Below are 21,343 nucleotides of genomic sequence, written 5' to 3' on the forward strand. Positions count from 1 at the left end.
ATGGTCCAGTTCCATAGTTGATATTCATTATTCTTTTCTCATTCCTTAATCATTATTCTGAAGAGCTGACTGTGTTTTGCCATCAGATTTTGATAATTAGGGCATCCTAGATACCAGTGTTTGGCCTTTTCCTCACTACCAAACTTTAAAAACAAGACTTTTGGCAGATATTAATTAATCTTTTAATTTAAAATATCAAACATATGGCTCACTTGAAGCAAGCTATCCCATTCATTCACCAACAACCTTGTACAGTTCACATTTGAACATATCCATTTTTATCTGTTCAGCTCACCTCTTCAATTCTCTAGCTACTAGCTCGTGCTAGTTTTTGAAAGTTGTTGTACAATAAAAAAATTCTCCAAATATTTCATATTCCAACATTATTATTATATAGAGTTGATATTTTATAGTTTGTTTTCAATATAAAAATTGTATGTGAAAACATTCACTGTTAACATATACCATTGCTGGAATTTGACAAATGCCATTACTTGAGCAAAACAAACCTCTATCCAAATGTAGAACAGTCCCATAACTCCAGGAATGCCCTCATTTTTTTCTTAGCAAATTTCTACCTTGATTCGCAGAGACAAACTCAACTGTGCACTTTCTCACCATACATTTATTATGCCTGCTGTGGAACTTTATACATGTGGAGCAATGGTGTTATTATATTATATACCTACAGAGTGATCACATATTCCTCATTACTATTATAACTGGACCTTTCATAAATAGTGATACACTCATAAGTAAGGACTTGAGACAAACATATATATTTTGACCCTGTACTTTCCTACCCTTGTGAGGTGCTAAGTGCCATGTGTTCTACTACATACTCATTAATGCATTCATTCTTTCCTTGTATGGAACAGGCTATGCTATTTTCCTCACTGGGCTTTTAAGAATGGGAAGGCAAAAATAGGTGTAAAATGTTGTGCAAATTCACCCTGTAAGCATGTGACAGAGCTAGAATCAGCATACAGGTCATCCAGGCTTTAATGTCCTGAATCTTAACCACTATACTGTGCCCTCTATGGCAGTAAAATGCACTGCTAAACAAAGCACATTCTAGTGTTACATTTTAATGCACAGTATAAAACCTCTCAGTAAGTGAAAAGTCAACATCACCTTGCAATATGTGCCCAAATATAAAAGATTTATTTCTAGCTTCCACATTTAAAAGAAAAGAGGCATATACATTTAAAGAAAAAAAGTCCCAACAACTCTAATGTGCCAGGTGATGAAAAACACTGACAATAGAGAATTTTGCTTGAGTATCATGGAGGTTAACTGTTTTCTAAAGGGCTACGTTACTGAATGAAATTGAGATCCCTGCACCTTTCTAGAGGGCAATTGAACATTATATACTAAAATGTTGTAAATATACATATTATTTACATAACAATTATGCTTTTAGGAGTTGTCTTCAAGAAATGATGCCTATGACACTTTAAGAAGTCACTTATTACAATGATATCTATAATAGCTAAAATAACTTATACATATCCCTAATACTTGATATTTCATTAAGTGATTTTAAAAACTCATGATACATAATCATTGCAAGTTGAGCTGTAAACATTAGGAAAAGCATTCACACATAGTACTAAGGAAAAGAAATCAGGCCTCAAGAGGAGCAATAGGATATACTTTTTAAAAGGAGAAAAAAGCATAACATTCATGAATAAAATGGTAATTTGTGTGAAGTTTAGAATGTAGGGATATTTTATTAATGAAAAATGTTCTTGATCTAATATCAGTTTTATTACTAGGATTAGAAGATTTGTATCTGGTGAATTTACTAATCTTTCTATCTAGAGGGTCAGATACCAAGTTAGTTTCAATAAATGTATTATTGTGATCTTCATGTGCGTTTGAGGTTGGTACTATTATCCTACTTTCTAGATGACAAAATGAAGATACAGAGAATTTTGGTAAAATTTGATAACTGATAATTTTTCTATTACTAACAAGAGACAACATTTGAGTGTTGAGTTGTACCATTCATGGTTCTACTTCATAAAGTATTACATTACTTTGTACTTATAACAGGCTTATTATAATATCTATATGTCTCTTTTTATAGATGAGAACAGGAAACAAAGAGATGCAAAAACTGGTCCTTGGTCCCATTACTAATAATTGGTGATGCAAAATTTCCAAACTCCAGTATATTGGCTCCAGAGCCATTTCTATCAGACCATACACATACTAGGCTTATGTAGCTACTAAAAAAGTTCAGAAGAAGCACATTTTGTGCTGAACTTGGCATGGAGACATTTTTCTAAGCTTTTTATACTGTTCCCTTTTTGACTTAATGAAAATAATGAGAATGACACCTACAGAATCACAAAGTTTGAAGAAACTTTCTTATAATTCTAGCAGCCCAATGCCCTCATTTTCAATGAGAGTAGCTTCAACCTAAAGAATGATAGTGGTTTACTTAAGTAATAGGTAGTTAGTATTATAGACAAAGCTAGTATCAGACATTATTTATTTAATATATTTCCATGATATGATATTATCTGTTACCCTAATCTTCACTAGATAAGCATCATGTTCTAATAACTTATGCTAACTGACTCAAAATTAACAAATACTATCTGTTCAAACCACATTGCAAAATGTATGTGTATTCTATTGCATGTCTTTGTGCTGACTTGTTCTTTTGTTAACTTGGCACAAGCTGACGTCATCTGGTTGAGGAATTGCCTCTACCACACTGCTTGTAAACAAGTCTATGGGGATAGTTTCTTGATTAATGATTGATGTGGAAGTGCCTAGTCCACTATCAGATGTACCATCTGTGGGCAGGGTGTCCTAGATGGTATAAAAAAGCACAATGAGCATGCCAAGTGTATCAAGTAGTAAAGTCTTTTCCTCCATGGTTTCTCCTTAAGTTTTTCACTTAGGCCCCTAACTTGAGCTTCCGCAGTGATAAAAGTGTATGGTGAAAGTTGCATTTGATCATGATATCTTACCACAAAAACAGAAACCCTGAATAAGAAAGAAATTAGACCAGGTTGTGGGATATTGTTGTGATAGATTCTGGACGTGTGTTTTGAGGAGGATTGTGGTAGCATTTGAACTTTAGGGTGGAAAAGACATTGGATGCTTACAGCTCAGTGGGCTCTTCTGTGGGGTCCTGGAAGGTAAGAACATTGAGCAACACAGATAATAGAGGTCTGCCTTGTGAGGTTTCAGAGGGAAAAAAACTCTGTTTGGACCTTTCATGTGCGTTTTCAATTAATACTCTTTGATTCTGGTCTTCTGGAGCTGTGATTAGCAAGAGACTAGTACCACTACAGTGAAATCTTTGTTTTGTCGGGATAATAGATGCTTCTCAGCTGAGGCACAAGAATCTACTGTGATTAAGCAGAGACCAGCTCATTTCTCTGGGAAGTGTTTCCCCATGGTGAACAAACAGAAGCTGTGATGTAGAGGTGGCTATACTCTGTGCCGGGAACTAAACTTGGTATTTTGTAAATTTCCCAGGTCTTACTAGTTTTAGAGGAATGAGAGGTTTCTGGAGAGCAGCTGAGGTTTGGTACTATGAGAAACCATTTAATGTTGGATATTGCTCTACATTCTGTGAATAGGTTTTATTACTATTGGTTAATAAAGAAGCTGATTTGGCCAATAGCTAGTCAGAATAGATCCAGGCAGAATATCCAAGCAAAGATACAGGGCAGAGACCCACACTGGAGCACTGAACTGAGCTCCCAAGGTCCCAATGAGGAGCAGAAGGAGGGAGAAGATGAGCAAGGAAGTCAGGACCACGAGGGGTGCACCCACCCACTGAGACAGTGGAGCTGATCTATTGGGAGCTCACCAAGGCCAGCTGGACTGTGACTGAAAAAGCATGGGATAAAACTGGACTCTCTGAGCATGGCGAACAATGAGGGCTGATGAGAAGCCAAGGACAATGGCACGGGGTTTTGAACCTATGTAATGTGCTGGCTTTGTGGGAGACTAGCCAGTTTGGATGTTCACCTTCCTAGGAATGGACGGAGAGGGGAGGACCTAGGACTTTCCACAGGGCAGGGAACCCTGACTGCTCTTTGGACTGGAGAGGGAGGGGGAGAGGAGTGGGGGGAGGGGGAGAAGGGTGGGAGGAGGGGGAGAAGGGTGGGAGGGGGAGGGAAATGGGAGGCTGGGAGGAGGTGGAAACTTGTTTTTTTTGCCTTTTCTCAATAAAAAAATGGAAAAAAAAGAATTGAAAGCATATAAAAAAAAGATACAGGGAAGAAGAAGGCAGAGTCTGGGAGATGCCAGAAGCTGCCAGGGAAACAAAATGTGAGGTAGTAATCCATGAGCCTCATGGTAAAAATACAGAATAATAGAAATGGGATAATTTCCTGGGTGGTGGTGATGCATACTTTTAATCCCAGCACTTGGGAGGCAGAGACAGGTGGACCTTTGTGATTTTGAGGCACAACTGGTCTACAGAGCGAGTTTCAGGACACACTCCAAAGCTATAGAGAAACCCTGTCTCTAAAAACCAAAAAGGGTTAATTTAAGTTGTAAGAGATAGTTAATAGTAGGCCTGAGCTGATGTGTCAAATGGTTTGTTAATTAATATTAAGCCTTGGAGTGGTTATTCAGGAACTGGCAGATGAGACAGAAACCTCCAGTTGCAGCCATTGGTGAAGGTAAAGTCTCAGTTTTCGTGAAGATTCCAGCATATTAGAGATGCCAATACCATGTTGGACTACCAAGAACAGCAGCAGCCGTGGAATGGATCTAGCTTGAACTTTAGATAAGCTGTGTGCGCTACCAACCACAGAGTATAGAAATGAATTCCTTTGGTGCCCAGAAAATCAGGAGTTGCAGATAGCTGACACTGAGCTTTGAACTTTTGGACTTTGGTTTTGTTTTGATTTAATTGTAACTGTGGCCTGATTAACTTCTTTGAGCAAGAAACTATGTAACTTGTTGATTTCACAAGAGATCAGTTGAGAGACTGAACTTGTAGAGAAACTTGGGAATTTTAGAGAGACTGGAATTTTAAGAGAATTTGGATATATATATATATATATATATATATATATATATATATAATTTTCTTTTGGTTTTTAAAGTCAGGGTTTTTCTATGTAGCTTTGGAGCCTGTCCTGGTACTTGCTCTGTAGCTTAGACTGGTCTTGGACTCAAGAGATATGCCTACTTCTGCCTCCTAAGTGCTGGCATTAATGCTATGTGCCACCACCACCTGGTAACTTTGGATATTTTAAAGAGACTGTATTTTTAGTATTTGAATTTTTAAAGACTGTGGGGCTTTGGAATATTTATATTGTCATATTGATATTAATATGAGATCTTAGAAATGGATAAGAAAAGAAAGGCTATGAATTAATAAGTGATACATTTGTGTGTCACTTTGACAAGGGGTCAATTGTGCTGGTGCCTTTTTATGTCAACATGATACAAGGTAGAGTTTTCTGAGAAGAGGGAAGCACAATTGAAAAAAATGCCTACATAATACTGTCCTGTAGGCAAGATTGTACAGCAATTTCTAAATCAGTGACTGATATGGGAGTGCCCAAGCCATTTTGGAATGTGACACCCCTTGGTCGGTGATCCTGGAAGGTAAAAGAAAGCAGAGTGAGAAAGCTATGGTGAGCAGCCAGTAAGCAGCATTCCTGTCTACTTCTGTTTCAGTTCTAGCCCTAAATTCCCTCAACGATGAACTATGAGGTGCAAGTATAAGATGAAACAAACCTTTTTCTCTTCAAGTTGCTTCTTGGTTATAGTAATTTAGTATAGCAACGGAAACCTTAAGTAAGACACGGAGGATCTGAACTCTGGTATTTATACTTGCATGACAATTACTTGTATCCACAGCACCATCTTTTGAGCCTTCTTTTTTTGAATTTTTTAAATTAATATGAATATTAAAAAAATGATTCATTTTAAAGACCAACCACAGTTTGTACTCTCCCCTCTCTTCCCTCCTCTCCCCTCCCTCCAATCTACCCCTATACACTCCTCAGAAATAATAAGGCCTCCCATGGGGTGTCAACAATGCCTTCTTTAGTAAGCCATATGCTCTTATAGCAGCTTTTAAAGTCTGTTAAACTGTTTTGAATGAATGGATAAGCATCACAGGACAAACAACTCTTTAGTAGATGAAGTGATTGTTATTTTTCTAAAAGATACCTAAATTATCCCAAAATGGAAGAATGGAGGCATGGTATATAATAACAGTGGGAGAAAATATATTTCATTGTATAAGTGACCCATAGCATTGTGTTCATTTCATGTAACTGTGCTTTCTCTTTTAGGTTTTTAAATAACCTGTGTTTTAAAAGGGAAGATCTCTTCTTTATTGCCTGGCGAGTTCTCCTAGCCAGAGTTTTCCTCATTGGCCATTGAATTTACTAATGAGCAAGAAATGGAGCAGTTCACAGGCAACAGAGTGGTGTAGCCTTCTTAGCCTCCCACCCTTGCCCTATGATTATTGATGAGGTGACAAAATGTCACAGACATAGTATTAATCCTATACAGTCTCACCGTGATATGTTTCTATGGGATAAAGGGGAAACCTAGGAGACTGGACTCTTTTACCTAATGTTTGAAGATAAAAATTCTTCAATCTTTTGCATATTTATGAAGAAGAACAATTGGATTTTCAAGACAATGTGAGTGGCCCTGTATGCTGGGTATTGATTTGGTTTGGTATATCATTAAGAGGTAGAAGAAAGACAGAGAATTGTTGGCTATTATGATGGCAATTACAAGCAATAATCAATATCCCTGAGCACTGTAATTTTATCTGATGTACACCAAAGGATTTCCAAATGCAGTTTCATAAGTAAAATATTACAGATTAATGAATAAATTCAACAGTCACAGCAGAGCAGCATTTAAACTAATTCATGTTTGAGTGGAATCCAAATCATAGTCTTCAGTGATAATAGATAATAAAATAAGTTCATATACTAAGGTTCTTGTTTTCTTATTAACAAGCCCACACTAAGAGTCTATGTTGAACGCGATCTATACTTTGATGTGCATCCTGAGAAACAGCGATATAAATGCTATGTATTGTCATAAGCTTTGCAGGTCATTGTGGAAAGTGAAACCAGAGCCTAATGTGTTTTCATAGTCTTTGAAAAAAGTAGGAGCATAAAGACAAATGCATAATGCTAGACTTCAGCTATGTGCTCATAAAATCAGATCATCTGTCTAAGCACATTGCTTTTTCCCTCAAGACCCGAGGATATACTAAAATGTTGTTATCAATTTCATACTATTGGTTTTTTTTTTCTACAGAGCAAATGATGAAAATGCAGTTCAAGAGTTTATGTGTAGGTAGTGGCTCTTTTTGCATCTGTTTTAATATTCAAGTTCAATTTTTAAAAAAGGGAAAGTAAGATATTACCAAAGGAAATGGGCACATAAGGATATTATAAAAAAAATCTTCAAGACTGATGAGACCCAGTGGTGGTAAATGGGAGTATAATAAATGCTCCTGTAAGGATTTTAAAATCATCTATAAAAGGGGGAAATGTGTTCTCTCTTTTAAGCCCCTATACTACATAATTCTGAATGTATCTGTTAGTATTAAATAATATGATTTAATATGGCACTTAAAATTCTACAGGAAACAGACAGAAATCTACAGCTTTTTCACAACAGATACATAAATAACCAATAGTTTTTCTCTTTTACATCTTGTAAACATTCTTATGAGACACATCTCAGCCTGTATTACTGTAGCTATAAGCATTTGGGTCATTTTTTTTCCCGAGAGAGAGTGGTTCAACTTGCTTCTACTGGAACCGAGGTTGAATTTCTTTAAAGAAAAGATTATGGGTAGGGCAAAATTACATTTGTATGGGGGTAATGAAATTTAATTACTTATTTTTAAAGTTATCAAATGTAGTTTGGTGATAAAAATCTAAATAATGTATTTTAAACTATGTAGTGCAGTAGTGTTAAGTACTTTGTGAGAAGTTTCTAGAGTTACTTTTCTAGAAAATTTGAATCACTATGTGCTCATTAAACAACACTGCCTTTCCCCCAACCACTCACCATTCCACTGTTTGTTTCTATAATTTTGACTCCTTTCCATATGAGGGAACATATTATTTTAATTTTCATGTGTGGCTCATTTCACTTAACATGATGTCATCAAGATTCATCCATGTTGCAGTATGTTACAGCATTTTCTCTCTTTTTAAGACCAAATAATAATCCATTGTGTGTAAAACTCACATTTGATTTATTGGTTCACTCCCTTATCAATACGTAGGGTATGTCTAATTACTTGGTTATTGGGATGAATGCTTCTGTGAATATATGAAAAGAAATATCTCTATAAGGTCTTATTTTAATTGACTTGGATGCATACTCCAAAGAAGCATTATGGGATCATATGGTAGTTACATTTTTATTTTTCTAAGAAACGTCTGTGTCATTTTCTCATAGAAGCTTGTATGATTAAGTCTCTCCAGCAGGGCACAAAGGTTTCTTCACATTTTCTCCTCTTCAATGTTTAGTATTTCTTCGGTTTATTTTTATGTTTTATATTTATTTATTTTATTTTATGCATGTGTATGTTCTGCTATGTGTGTGTACATGTACCATGAATATGTCTGGTGCTTGAAAAGGTCAAAAGAGTGCTTTCCACCTCCTAGAACTGGAGTTACAGGTGGTTGTCAGCTTCCCGATATGGGTGCTATGAACTGAACCCAGTAGTCTGGAAGAACGCAAGTGCTCTTAATTACTGAGCTATTTTTCCAGCCCTTGGACTTCAGTTGTGATAATAGTCTTACTAGTATGTTTTTACTTGCATTTCTTTGAGGTTATATTGCATATTTTCCATATGTATTTTGGGTTTCTGTTGCTTTTATTTGAAGATACGGGTATTCATAGATATTCAAATCTACATATAAAAATAAGAGAAAACATCATTTTGAATCAGCCCATTTTCTTCTTTGATGAGACTATCTCAAAAAGTCTGTGGGAAAGTATGTCAGTATGAATACTCTGTTTTCCATTAGTTACCCTTTGCAAAGACTCCAATATAGAATAATACCATTAAAATGTAATAATAAAACTTATATAAATTTTCTTGAGCTTATCAGTATTATGAATTTGAAAATTAAGCAGGGTAAATAATTTTATCCCTCTACTAATAGCTAATAAAGGAGGTTTTAATTTTTGTTTCTTATTCTTACTTCCAAATATTCAGACAACCTCTACCAACATGTCCTGTAAGCCTCACCTACAAATATTGATAAAACAGCTATACTGTATCATTCATAATTTTAACAGTTCTTATCAATGTTTCTGCATGCCTATAGAAGTCATAATTTTTTAAAGCTTAAACCTTATCTCAGTAATTTATCTTCAAGTGGGACTATTCAATGATCTCCATTAGTACTGTATTTTTTTTCAAATGAGTTGATCTGTAACAAGAAATATCTGTCATGCCTTTTAATATTTCTCTAGATTACATAAATAGCTGAACACAGGAAACATATCTCAATTTTTAGGTCTCTTATTTCAGAGGTAAACAAGAAAATATACACACATTGGTTTATATATTTTTTCTTCTTTTACAATGTTTTATTTTTCTTCCCAGAAATTACAAGGAATCTTCAACCATAATACTTCAAAATTATTGCTGTTTAAACAAGACTTGAACAAGGACAGCAACAATAGACAAGCTAGAGTAGAGTGGGATATCTCACAGGATCCAATCTCTGAACAAAGAACTACAGACAAGCAAGGAAGGATGAGAACAAAAAAAAAAGAAATAACCTTCCCCATGGATTCGTCCATTAATTGGTTATTTAATACCAACTGGTCAGCCCTAAATTCATACATATACAAGCAGCACAAATGGACGGAGCAGGTTGTATTTATATAGTGAGGCACACACACACATATACACAGACACACAAATGAAGCAATAACAGTAATAATTAAAAAGAGACTGTTAATTCAAGAGAGAATGTGGGCACAAGGAGAAGACTGGAGGAAGAAAAGGGTGGGGGCAATGATGTAATTATATTTTAACTTAAAATATAAAAAATTAAAATAATTCTCTTGATTTACTGTGTAGAATGACGCTGAAGGATTCTAAGATTAATGTAAGCACTGTGTTTGGGTTTATCAGACTAAAATGATAATTAAATGTCTGAATTCTTTTCAAGTAATATAAACCTAGCAGATAAAGCAAAATGAATTCACAATCTGCTGAAATGCCTCAATAGGTAAAGTAGAGAACCACCTATTGCACGATGTCCTCTGTCCTTCACATGTGTGCTGTGGCAGGTACATGCATGTGAACACACAAACACATGCACACACAATGCACAGAAATTAAATAAATTAGTAAATGTAATAAAAAGTTCATTCATATTTGAACTCTTGTGGAAGACTTTTGTAATTGAAGGATTACTCTAAATAAAAATATGCTAATAATTTTTAAATAGTCACTGTTAATAATGATAGTAAGACAAAGGCATTTGGCAAAAATTTTAATAAATGATAAAATATTCTGGTATTTTACTTGAATGTTTTTCTCACTACATTCTCATGATATCCCAGTAATATATAAGAAAACTACATTTTGTAGATGAGGTAATTAAAGATCAGATATTAACTGTGTAAATTTCCCAAGATCACACACCTGGTAAGTGATTGACTTTCAAATTAACTTCAATTTGGTTGAATACTAGAACATAACCTACGTGCCAGTAGGTATGTCTTTGTTTTACATTGGGTTCTATTTCTAGCTTCTGAAAACATATCAAAAATGGGTGTTCAATGTTTTAAATTTCATGCATGAATAATGAAACTCAGTCACTGTTTAACTCATACTGCTGCTCTTTGAGAATTGTTTATTCTGCTCTTATTCACCTTTCCTTCACTACTCCCTTACCCCACCCTGTTCTCTACTCATCCAATCTACTGGTCTCATGCTTTGGGTTGTGTGGCTTTCTTCTGAAGCAAGGTCAAAATACCAGTAGTTATATTCTCTTATTAGTATTTTTATTGAAAATAGATTTTTTTTCATATGATACATTCTGATCATAGTTTCTCCTCCCTCAGTTCCTCTCAGATTCAACCCCACTTCCTCACCCACCCAAATTCTTACCCTTTCTTTATTTCTCTTATTAGAAAACAGAGGTAACTGAACAAATAAACAAGCAAAAAAAAACCAAGAATAGGATAAAAGAAACAGAAAAACGAGAGACAAAAGCACAAGAAACACACACACATCATAAAAACACAAAATTGGAAAATACAACATGTAAGTAAAAGACATGTAAGCTTAAAAAATGTCCAAAGCACTATGCGACAAAAATCTTCCAAATATACCACTGAGTTTGTTTTATGTTGCCCATTTAATCTTTGGCATAGGGCATGCCTTAAGTGTGGTTTGTATATCCACTGAGACTGCATTGGAGAAAACTGATTTTCCTTTCTGAGCAGCTGTCAATTGGAGATAGTTTCTGGTTTGGGGATGTTCACTTCCCCTGACATCACTGGGAACCCATCTGGTTTTGGTCTGGGGAGGTTAACACACTGCCACAGTAACTGTGAGTTCATATATGGGTTAGTCCTGTTATGTCTAGAAGGCCTTATTTTCTTGGTGTCTTTCATCCCCACTGGCTCTTGCACTTCTTCTGCCTCTTTTTGATAAATTTCCTGAGATCTGGGGGTGGGGGAGGATTTGATGGCTACATCCCATTTAGGACTGAGTGTACCAAGGGCTCTCACTCTCTGTACATTGTCCAGTTATGGGTCTATGAATTATTCTCATCTACTCAAGGAGGAATCTTCTATCACGATGGCTGAGCAAGACAGTGATCATATTAACTGCCTCTCCTCTCCCAAGAAGCTATCAGTTGTCAATATCTCCTTAACTAAGAGTGGCATTTTGTGCCAACCTCCCCTCTACATTTTGTCCATCAGTGAGTTTGTACAGGTCTTGTGAATGCCATTAAATTACCGTCATTTCATATGTGCAGCTTCCCTGCTATGCGCAGAAAACATTGTGTCCTTGAAGTTACCCAACACCTCTTGTTCTAACAATCATTCCACTTCCTCTCCTGCAATAACATTTGAGCTTTGGGAGGACAGAGTGTGCTAGAAATGTCTCACTTAGGGCTGAGCATTCTAGATTATTGTTCCTTGCACCTTGACCAGTTGTGGGTGTCTGGGTTAACTGCAATCTACTTTAAAAAGAATGTGGTTTATCAGTGCCAGAAAACAGTGGTTAGATTTGTAATAGGCCCTAGGAGACAATGTACTACCACTATTACTCTGCTAAATGGTCATAATTTAAAACTGTCTCCTAATGCCTTATTATTATACCCATAGATTAGTGCATCTCTCAAGCATTGTCAGGCAATGCAATCTTAATTCATGCGGTCATCTGTTATTTCTTGGTTCAAAGACAAATGTTTATAATGTAAAGTGGTCAGCTGAATGTTTTAATAGAAATATTTCTGTCAAATCAAAATTAAAGGAAGGAGCAAATTATAGTAAGAAGGTGTTGCATATTGAAAACTATTAGAAAAGTAAAGCTATTGTTTAGCTTGTGGGAGATATTAGGGAATTGTGAAGTAACAATGTATCATACTCCTCCACATAAATCAAACATTTCTGATACAGGATACTTAGAGGTAAAACAGGATTGTGGTGCTGGTATAGATTGGAACAGAGAACAAAAACAGTGTGAATTCTATTACATTTGATCAAGTTGCATTAATAGATCCTTAAATACATTAAATAAGTGTGTACTAACTTGATAATAATGATATTTCCCAAGTAAGCATCTCATTCTTTCTTTAAGTTATACATATATTTCTATATCTAATTGTATATCTAATTTTAATTTAAAACTTGATGTTAAAGGGATGGAAAAATTGTATAGTAGTTAAGGGTACTTGTTCATGCAGAAAACTGGGCTTTCTTTCCCAGTACCTACATGGTAAATCATAACTCATTAACTCAAGTTTCAGGGGACCCAACGCCATCTTCAGAACTCTGTGGGCACAGGCAAGCATGTGGTGAACATACATGCATGTAGGCAGAACAGTCATTCAATACATATAAAACAAAATATATTAAAAGCTATAAGAGATGAAAGGTAAATATGAAATTAATATTTTCTATTAATACAAATGTTGGATTAGAAGGCTCAGGTCAATACATAAAACAGTTTTAGATAAGTAAGCTTAGTATATTTTAATTAACTTTATATTTAATAGTAATTTGGGTCTTGAGACATGATTTAGAGAATATAATCTTCAAATTTGATAAAAATTACAAAGTTATTTGTAAGCAAGTTTATAATTTATACATTTTTCTCATGGGGAAATAATTAAAGACTATTCAATGGTTTTCAGTAGCTCATTCCCTTTCAGGGAATTCTTGAAATAAGAACAGAATATGTAGCCATGAAAAGTCTGTGAGTATAGCTTTCCCATTAAATCAGATGCCACGGTCTCTGAAAATTGAAAAAAAAAATTCTATTTTATAAGTAAGCTTTTGCATTCCTATTCACAAAAGGTAAGGAAATTAGCTTCTAACTTCCATAATTAGAACAACCTGCCAAGTTTACAGACTTGTCTTCCCTTGTTGCTTGGGCTTTTATTTATTTACTTGTTTGTTTATATATTTATTGTGTTGTTAAAGGAAGGGTTGGTAAGCAGTATTATATACATTTATCACCTTTTTATTCATTTTCATTTTCTGCAAACATGTATTTTCTCATTTATTTTATGAGCTGCTTGACACAATATACTTTTCTGTTTCATTTATTTTTATTGAATTTCAATCTACATTAGCAAAGGCATCTTATTGTAAAGAAACAATGTTTCCAATTAATTACAAAAAAATACAAGAAATGCAGAGCCTAAAATTTTCTCATTAAACATTTCAGGTTGAGAATCTAGATCATTATTCTAATGCAAATTTTAAGGGATATTGATTATCCTCTGCCACTACAAACAAAATAGCCCTGCATATCATCTTTTATTTTTGAAAGTCTTATTCATATGTGTATTTTAAAGGTGAAGATTATTTTTATAACACTACAAAAGGATACTTACATTAGTCCACTACCCTATCCATCATAACATATTTCTAGATAAAAGCTCCCAATGGATCTTAGCATCCTATGAAATATCAACTTCAAAATCAAAGTGGTACCCTGTGGCAGAGACTGTATGCCCTTTAAGCAACATCCTTCCACTTTTCCTCTGCACTCAGATACACTCTATATACCATGTGTTGGGTCACTTAAATGTTGTCATGTACCTGAGTTCTGGTTAATGAAATATTCAGTGCAAGAAAAGTTACATTTAATATATTTAATATTTAAGATTTGGTTCCTAGAAATTTACTATCTTTGATCATCAATGCCCATGCTTATTCACTGGCTGTAAAAGAACATAATCAATAACTGGAATGGATCTAATAATTTATCTTATGGAATATTATAGAATCACAGAAAGTATAAAGATCAGCAAGAATGCTGATCATCTCTCATCTGCTAACGGTAGCCATATCTACATTTTCCCATCAAAACCCTGTATTCATAATGGCTGGTATCTATAGTAAGTTGAACCAGAATCAGATAATACAACCTCAGAGGCAATCTTACATTGTTTCTCTAAAACACACAGAAAAATAATTAAAAGCTAGCAAATCCAATATATAAGGTTATGCTGAACCAATTAAAGTGTCACATATAATGGAGAAAAAAAAAGAAGGAAATCTCATGTAGAATAAAATTTGAAATGAAAGAATATGTGCAGAGATGCAGTAGTTATGCAGCCAAACAAAGAGAATGATGCGGAGTTTTATCTTTCATTAGGATTGTTTTTACACATTTTATTTGCTTCATTGTGAAATAATAGTATCTTAAAAATATTCTTTAATGTTCACTTAGCTTTAAATAATTTTTATTCTTAGTTGCCATAAAACACTAAGATAACAGTAATTTATATGTTGGAAAAATATAGAGAGAATATTGTGTATATATATATATACATATATATATTTCACACACACATACAGAATATGTATGTAAATATAGTAACATATGGGACATGGGACTTGTAGTATATATACAAATCTACATATATGATCCTACCTCATTTGTCAACCAAACCACACATAGCCTCATATTTTCCCTCCAAAGATATCTGATTCAGATGTCAGCATGGAAATCTTTATAGTAATTTTCTTCTGGTGATTGAATTTGTCATCAATTTTCTTCATGGTCATCTGTGTTCTTTGTATTTTTAAATTGAAGGTTTGCTACTTTTATATGACCCTTCATGGTCTGTCTTTTGTGAACTTGTCAGCTTTACCACTGCTATTGTTCCCAATGCCCTCTATGTTTCTGGACCTTCTATACTGAATGCATTTTATCAAATATGTCATTTTTTTCAGGCTTGTGAATCTTTTTAATCATTTTAGCAAAGAAAATATCAGAAGAGCTTACAATTCCTAAAAGTGGTATAGGGCTTATGTAAGGCAAAAGAGAAAGATCAAAGAGTAAATATGGGGAGAATGAAGTACAGGTGAAAAAGAAAGGAAATCTTGTCTATAAGTAGGTGATGGATGGGTGGACCATGATAGAGAGACAGACAGATGGATGGGCAGACACACAGACAGATAAATTGATGGATAGACAGACGGACGGACGGACGGACAGACAGACAGACAGACAGACAGACAGACAGACAGACAGATAGATAGATAGATGGTGTAGGAGGATCTTCTGTCTATGTGTTGCTTTCATTTGGTTTAATAAAGAAACTGTCTTGGCCTTTTGATAGGGTAGTAATTATTTAAGTGGAGTAGACAGAACTGAATCCTGGGAAGAAGGACAGATAGAGAGCTGCCATGGAGCTGCCAGGTCAGACACTCTGAATCTTTCCTGGTAAGCCACAATCTTGTGATGTTACACAGATTGGTAGAAATGGGTTGAATCAAGATGTAAGAGTTAGCCAATAAGTGGCTAGAACTAATGGGCCAGGCAGTAATTTAATTAATACAATTTCTATGTGGTTATTTCGGAGGTTAAGCTAGCCAGGCAGTGGGACGTAGCCTCCTCCCCCTACAACAGATAGGTAGGCAGATAGATAGATAGATAGATAGATAGATAGATAGATAGATAGATGAGAGAGAGAGAGAGAGAGAGAGAGAGAGAGAGAGAGATAAATTTGCAAATAGGGTTGTGTAATTTGTTTGGTGCTTTAGCACTCAGGCCTCATTTGTTATATATCTAATGAAAGAAGTCAGCAACAATACTCAATAATCTTCCTTCTTCTGCATTCCCAGAGTACAGACCAATTAGACTACCAAATGTGCACATATCCAATGCATCAAAATATACTTCTTTTACTTAAGACTCTCACAAAGAAATGAGAGTCGTGACAAGCTAATTGGAGATAAAATTGTATAAGGAGTTGTCATTGTATTAAAAGGAAACCTTGGGGGAGGTTCAGGGCTAAATGCATGTGGTTAGATGGTTTCCAATGTGAGTCACACTATAGATTAGAGACTAAATCCTACAACATTAGCCGTGCAAAAAGAGAAAAGAGGGAAGAACCTGAAGAGAGCTTGTGTATAAAGTGTACAGATTATTATCTGACTCAAACTACTGACAAAAGGATGGGAAAAATGATGGAACAGTATTTCTTGAGTGAGGTTGGAAGTGTTTTCAACTGTGGAATAATTTGGCGATAGGAAGGACCATATGGAGACATTTTATGTTGTCATAATTCGGGGGGGGGGATGTTTCTTGTTACTGACATGCAGTGGGAGAGGTTATGAAATATCCTAATCTGGGCAGTTGTCTCTTCATGATGTACACACCAATTAATTGCTCACCTTGAAATGTCAATGATATTGTTGAGATAACATGCTCTAAAACTATTCATTTGATTGGGACATACAGTTTGAATTATCACTATCTTTATGAGAGGGGATTGGGTACTCTTGAAAAATTTTCAGGGAAATGTCAAGCATTCATGATTTTATCTTCCCCGCCAATCTCACAGGTTATTACAGCTTGAGGCTATTTTCACATACTATTGCTTCATTATTTAAGCAAATGTCTCTAATTTTAGGGCCAGAGAGCATATACAAGCTTATACAACTCATTCATATTTACCTTAAATATTTATCCTTGCTGACCAAACAAGGAAATCTTTGTAAGATATGGAAAGTAAAAGACATTTGCTACTTCAATTTTTTTTAAAAAAATTGCTTTTCAAATTGTAGCTTTCATGAGCTTGTCACAAAGCACAAATCCAAATCTTTGACTGCTGATTAAAACATGTAGAATAAACAATAATCACATCAATTGAAACAACATTAACTTACCTCACAATTTGAAAACCCCAGAAACAGTCAAATGGGGAATCTTTGCTGTGATTTAAAGCTCAATAAGACCAATTCCCCTAGAGCACAGGAGAATTTTTGAAAAATCATGCCTTTCCTCTGCAATTGTCCATCCTTGCTATGTGGATTTTAGAACGAAAAGAGAAACATTTGTTCAAATTAACCACTCCAAAAATGAGAGAAGGTCAACTTCAAGAGTACAGTGACTCCATGAACGGATATGACCGATATGGTAAACAGAATGAAAAGCCTATTTTCTCTATGCATCATTGTCAAAACTTGGAAAAAACTCCCACCAAAGATTGATAAGGTACAGCATAAAAATGGCTGGTTGGGACCTGAATCTGACTTTGACAGCATGAAATACTATTCTATTTACTTTACAATTAGAAAATTAAAGTATGAGGAAAGACATTGAAAAATGCTACTTTTTTCAATTCATGGTGACCCTGGGCTATATGAGATTCAATCAGCCTAAAATAGAAACAGAGCCACGTGGTGGTGACTCACACCTTTAATTCCAGCACTAGGGAGGTGGAGACAGGAAATGATATGGCTGGGCAGAGAGAGGAATATAAGGCAAGAGACAGGAGCTCAGGATTCAGTCTAAAGGTTTTGTAGAGATGGCATTTAGTCTGAGGACTTGTAGGGACAGGATTGCTCATGTAGTCTGTGGATTTGGTAGAGGTTAAGAAGTAGTGGATTGGAATAAAGGAAGGTTGGATAGGGGAGCAGGGAAGCATATATCTTAATTAAGGGAGCCATCTTAGGGTTGGCAAGAGACTTGGACCTAGAGGGGCTCCCAGGTGCCCAGGGCGATGTCCCCAGTTAGTTCCTTGGGCAGATGAGGATAGGGAACGTGAAATGACCCTATCCTATAGCAATACTGACGAATATCTTGCATATCACCATAGAACCTTCATCTGGCGATGGATGGAGATAGAGACAGAGACCCACACTGGAGCACTGGACTGAGGTCCCAAGGTCCCAATGAGGAGCAGAAGGAGGGATAACATGGGCAAAGAAGTCGGGACCACAAGGGGTGCATCCACCCACTGAGACAGTGGGGCTGATCTATTGGGAGCTCACCAAGGCCAGATGGACTGTGACTGAAAAGGCATGGGATAAAACCGGACTCTCTGAATATGGCGGACAATGAAGGCTGCTGGGCACTGGGTTTTGATTCTACTTCATGTTCTGGCTTTGTGGGAGTCTAGCCAGTTTGGATGTTCACCTTCCTAGACCAGGATGGAGGGGGGAGGACTTTGGACTTTCCACAGGGCAGGGAACCCTGACTGCTCTTCAGACTGGAGAGGGAGGGGGAGAGGAGTGGGAGGAGGGGGAGAGGAGGGGGAGGGAAATGGAAGGCTGGGAGGAGGCGGAAATTTTTTTTCAATAAAAAAAAAGAAGTAGTGGCTGGCTGCTTTGTTTCTCAGATCCTTTTCAGTTTTCAGCCTCTAGTATCTGCTCTAAGTTTTTATTACTAAAACCAATGGGAATTTGTTCTACACTAATTAAGCTTCTAAATACAAGCCTATGTGAGACAAAATTTCTATATAAAGTTGTTTTAAATCCTATGTCCATGAAAAGTTTTGCATTTTAAAACACAGACACACACAGATATACACACAAACAGAGATGCAGACACAGAGACAGAGACAGAGAGATACACAGAGAATATTTTAAATTTATCAAACAAAGTTTTGCTGATCATACATGTATCGGTGAGATCATCTTTTAAGCTAGCTTTACAATGACCTAGGACTGCTTATTTAAGTATACTTGTTGCCATCACCACTCCCGCCTGACAGATAGGGACATGTAGCATCTTTATAATTTCCTCTTACGTATTAGATATTCTGAAGGTATCTCAGTAATCATACTTAAATTTATTTCTCATATGTGGGAATCTCACATAGAATTACCAAGCTTGCAATTACTTATAATTCAACTTAAATTATCAGAAAGCTTAAATTATCAGAATTCTTTCAGTGGAGAAGCAAGTCCCTGGAAGATAAGCCACAAAATGACAGAAATTGCAAACCTAAATGATCTTAAATATTTAGCCCCATTCCCTCATTTGACAGTTGGAGAAAATGAGGTTGTGCTGAAGAAAGAGATGTCATCAATGTCATATATTTATTTAGTGGCAGAGCTGGAATTGGGTTCAAGATTTCTAACTCTGAATCTTGTGCTTCTTCAGTACTCACAGGAGACCATTAAAATTCGCAACTAATATCCATGATATTTTATCCACTCTACAATATCTTTTCTGTTTAGAGCACTATATAATAGAAACTCATGTCTAAACTGACAATCGTGAGATCCCTGTGAAAGATTAAATTATTATCATTTGGATTAAAAGGAAAGTGGATTTATATTTAAGAATGGTTTTCAACAAGAATGACAATTTTTTGAAAAGTTCTATTTAACCTTAAGCTAATCAGCAAATCCAATTACCCAGAACCCTTCTATTTTCTGAGCATTTAGCTTCATCAAGATTTTATATGAATAGACTAAAATCTAGGTTATATTTTTAGGAAGGGAAGATTAACTGAACCATAAGACAATTCACCAATAGACAAAAGGAGATAGTTTGAAGCTTTCCACATAGCAGAACCATTGTCATATGCAGAGATTATTGTGCTGGTTCTGTATACTTGAATTCTAGTTCTAATTCTTTTTTTTTAAAGCAAAATTGACTTTTAATGTTTGTTACCAGTTCATTGTATCTTACAGAAAATGAAAACAGTCTTTTTATAATACAGATTGGTTCTTCTCAAACTTGTACTTATTAGCTATGTAATGCATTTAAAAATTGACTTTTCCTCTTATTGGGTGGCTTAATGACTTCTGTATTATTCATAGTTTTTTCTGGACCCTGATCTTCTGGCAGTCATAAGCTATGACACAGTTAACTATTCTTTTTTCTTTTTTTTTTAATTTATTTATTTATTAAGGATTTCTGCCTTGTCCCCACAACCGCTTCCCATTTCCCTCCCCCTCCCCCAATCAAGTCCCCCCCCCCCCTCATCTGCTCAAAGAGCAATCAGGGTTCCCTGACCTGTGGTAAGCCCAAGGACTGCCCACCTCTATCCAGGTCTCGTAAGGTGAGCATTCAAACTGCCTAGGCTCCCACAAAGCCAGTATGTGCAGTAGGATCAAAAACCCACTGCAATTGTTCTTGAATTCTCAGTATTCCTCATTGTCCGCTATGTTCAGCTAGTCCGGATTTATCCCATGCTTTTTCAGACCTAGGCCAGCTGGCCTTGGTGAGATCCCAATAGAACTTCCCCATTGTCTTAGTGTGTGGGTGCACCCCTCGTGGTCCTGAGTTCCTTGCTCGTGCTCCGTCTCCTTCTGCTCCTGATTTGGACCTTGAGATTTCTGTCCGGTGCTCCCGTGTGGGTCTCTGTCTCTGTCTCCTTTCATCGCCTGATGAAGGTTAATATTCCTGAGGATGCCTATGTGTTTGTCTTTGGATTCACCTTATTTAGCTTCTCTAGGAACATGAATTATAGGCTCAATGTCCTTTATTTATGGCTAGAAACCAAATATGAGTGAGTACATCCCATGTTCCTCTTTTTGGGTCTGGCTTACCTCACTCAGGATAGTGTTTTTTATTTCCATCCATTTGTATGCAAAATTCAAGAAGTTCTTGTTTTTTACTGCTGAGTAATACTCTAATATGTATATATTCCATACTTTCTTCATCCATTCTTCCGTTGAAGGGCATCTAGGTTGTTTCCAGGTTCTGGCTATTACAAACAATGCTGCCATGAACATAGTTGAGCATATACTTTTGTTGTATGATAGGGCCTCTCTTGGGTATATTCCCAAGAGTGGTATTGCTGGATCCAGGGGTAGGTTGATCCCGAATTTCCTGAGAAACCGAAACACTGCTTTCCAGAGTGGTTGCACAAGTTTGCATTCCCACCAGCAATGGATGAGT

The 21,343-nt window shown here is 35.9% G+C and overlaps 1 protein-coding gene across 1 annotated transcript in view; it reads right to left on the reverse strand.

Annotated features, from left to right (window-relative positions):
* Window positions 1-21,343, reverse strand: part of Tenm1 (teneurin transmembrane protein 1) — a 577,348-nt gene that overhangs the window by 297,668 nt on the left and 258,337 nt on the right. The window lies entirely within an intron of this gene.

This window comes from Microtus oregoni, unplaced genomic scaffold (genome assembly GCF_018167655.1).
Source record: "Microtus oregoni isolate MIOR12 unplaced genomic scaffold, Mior012 000061F_ref0000440, whole genome shotgun sequence".
In the NCBI taxonomy this organism is placed as follows: domain Eukaryota; kingdom Metazoa; phylum Chordata; class Mammalia; order Rodentia; family Cricetidae; genus Microtus; species Microtus oregoni.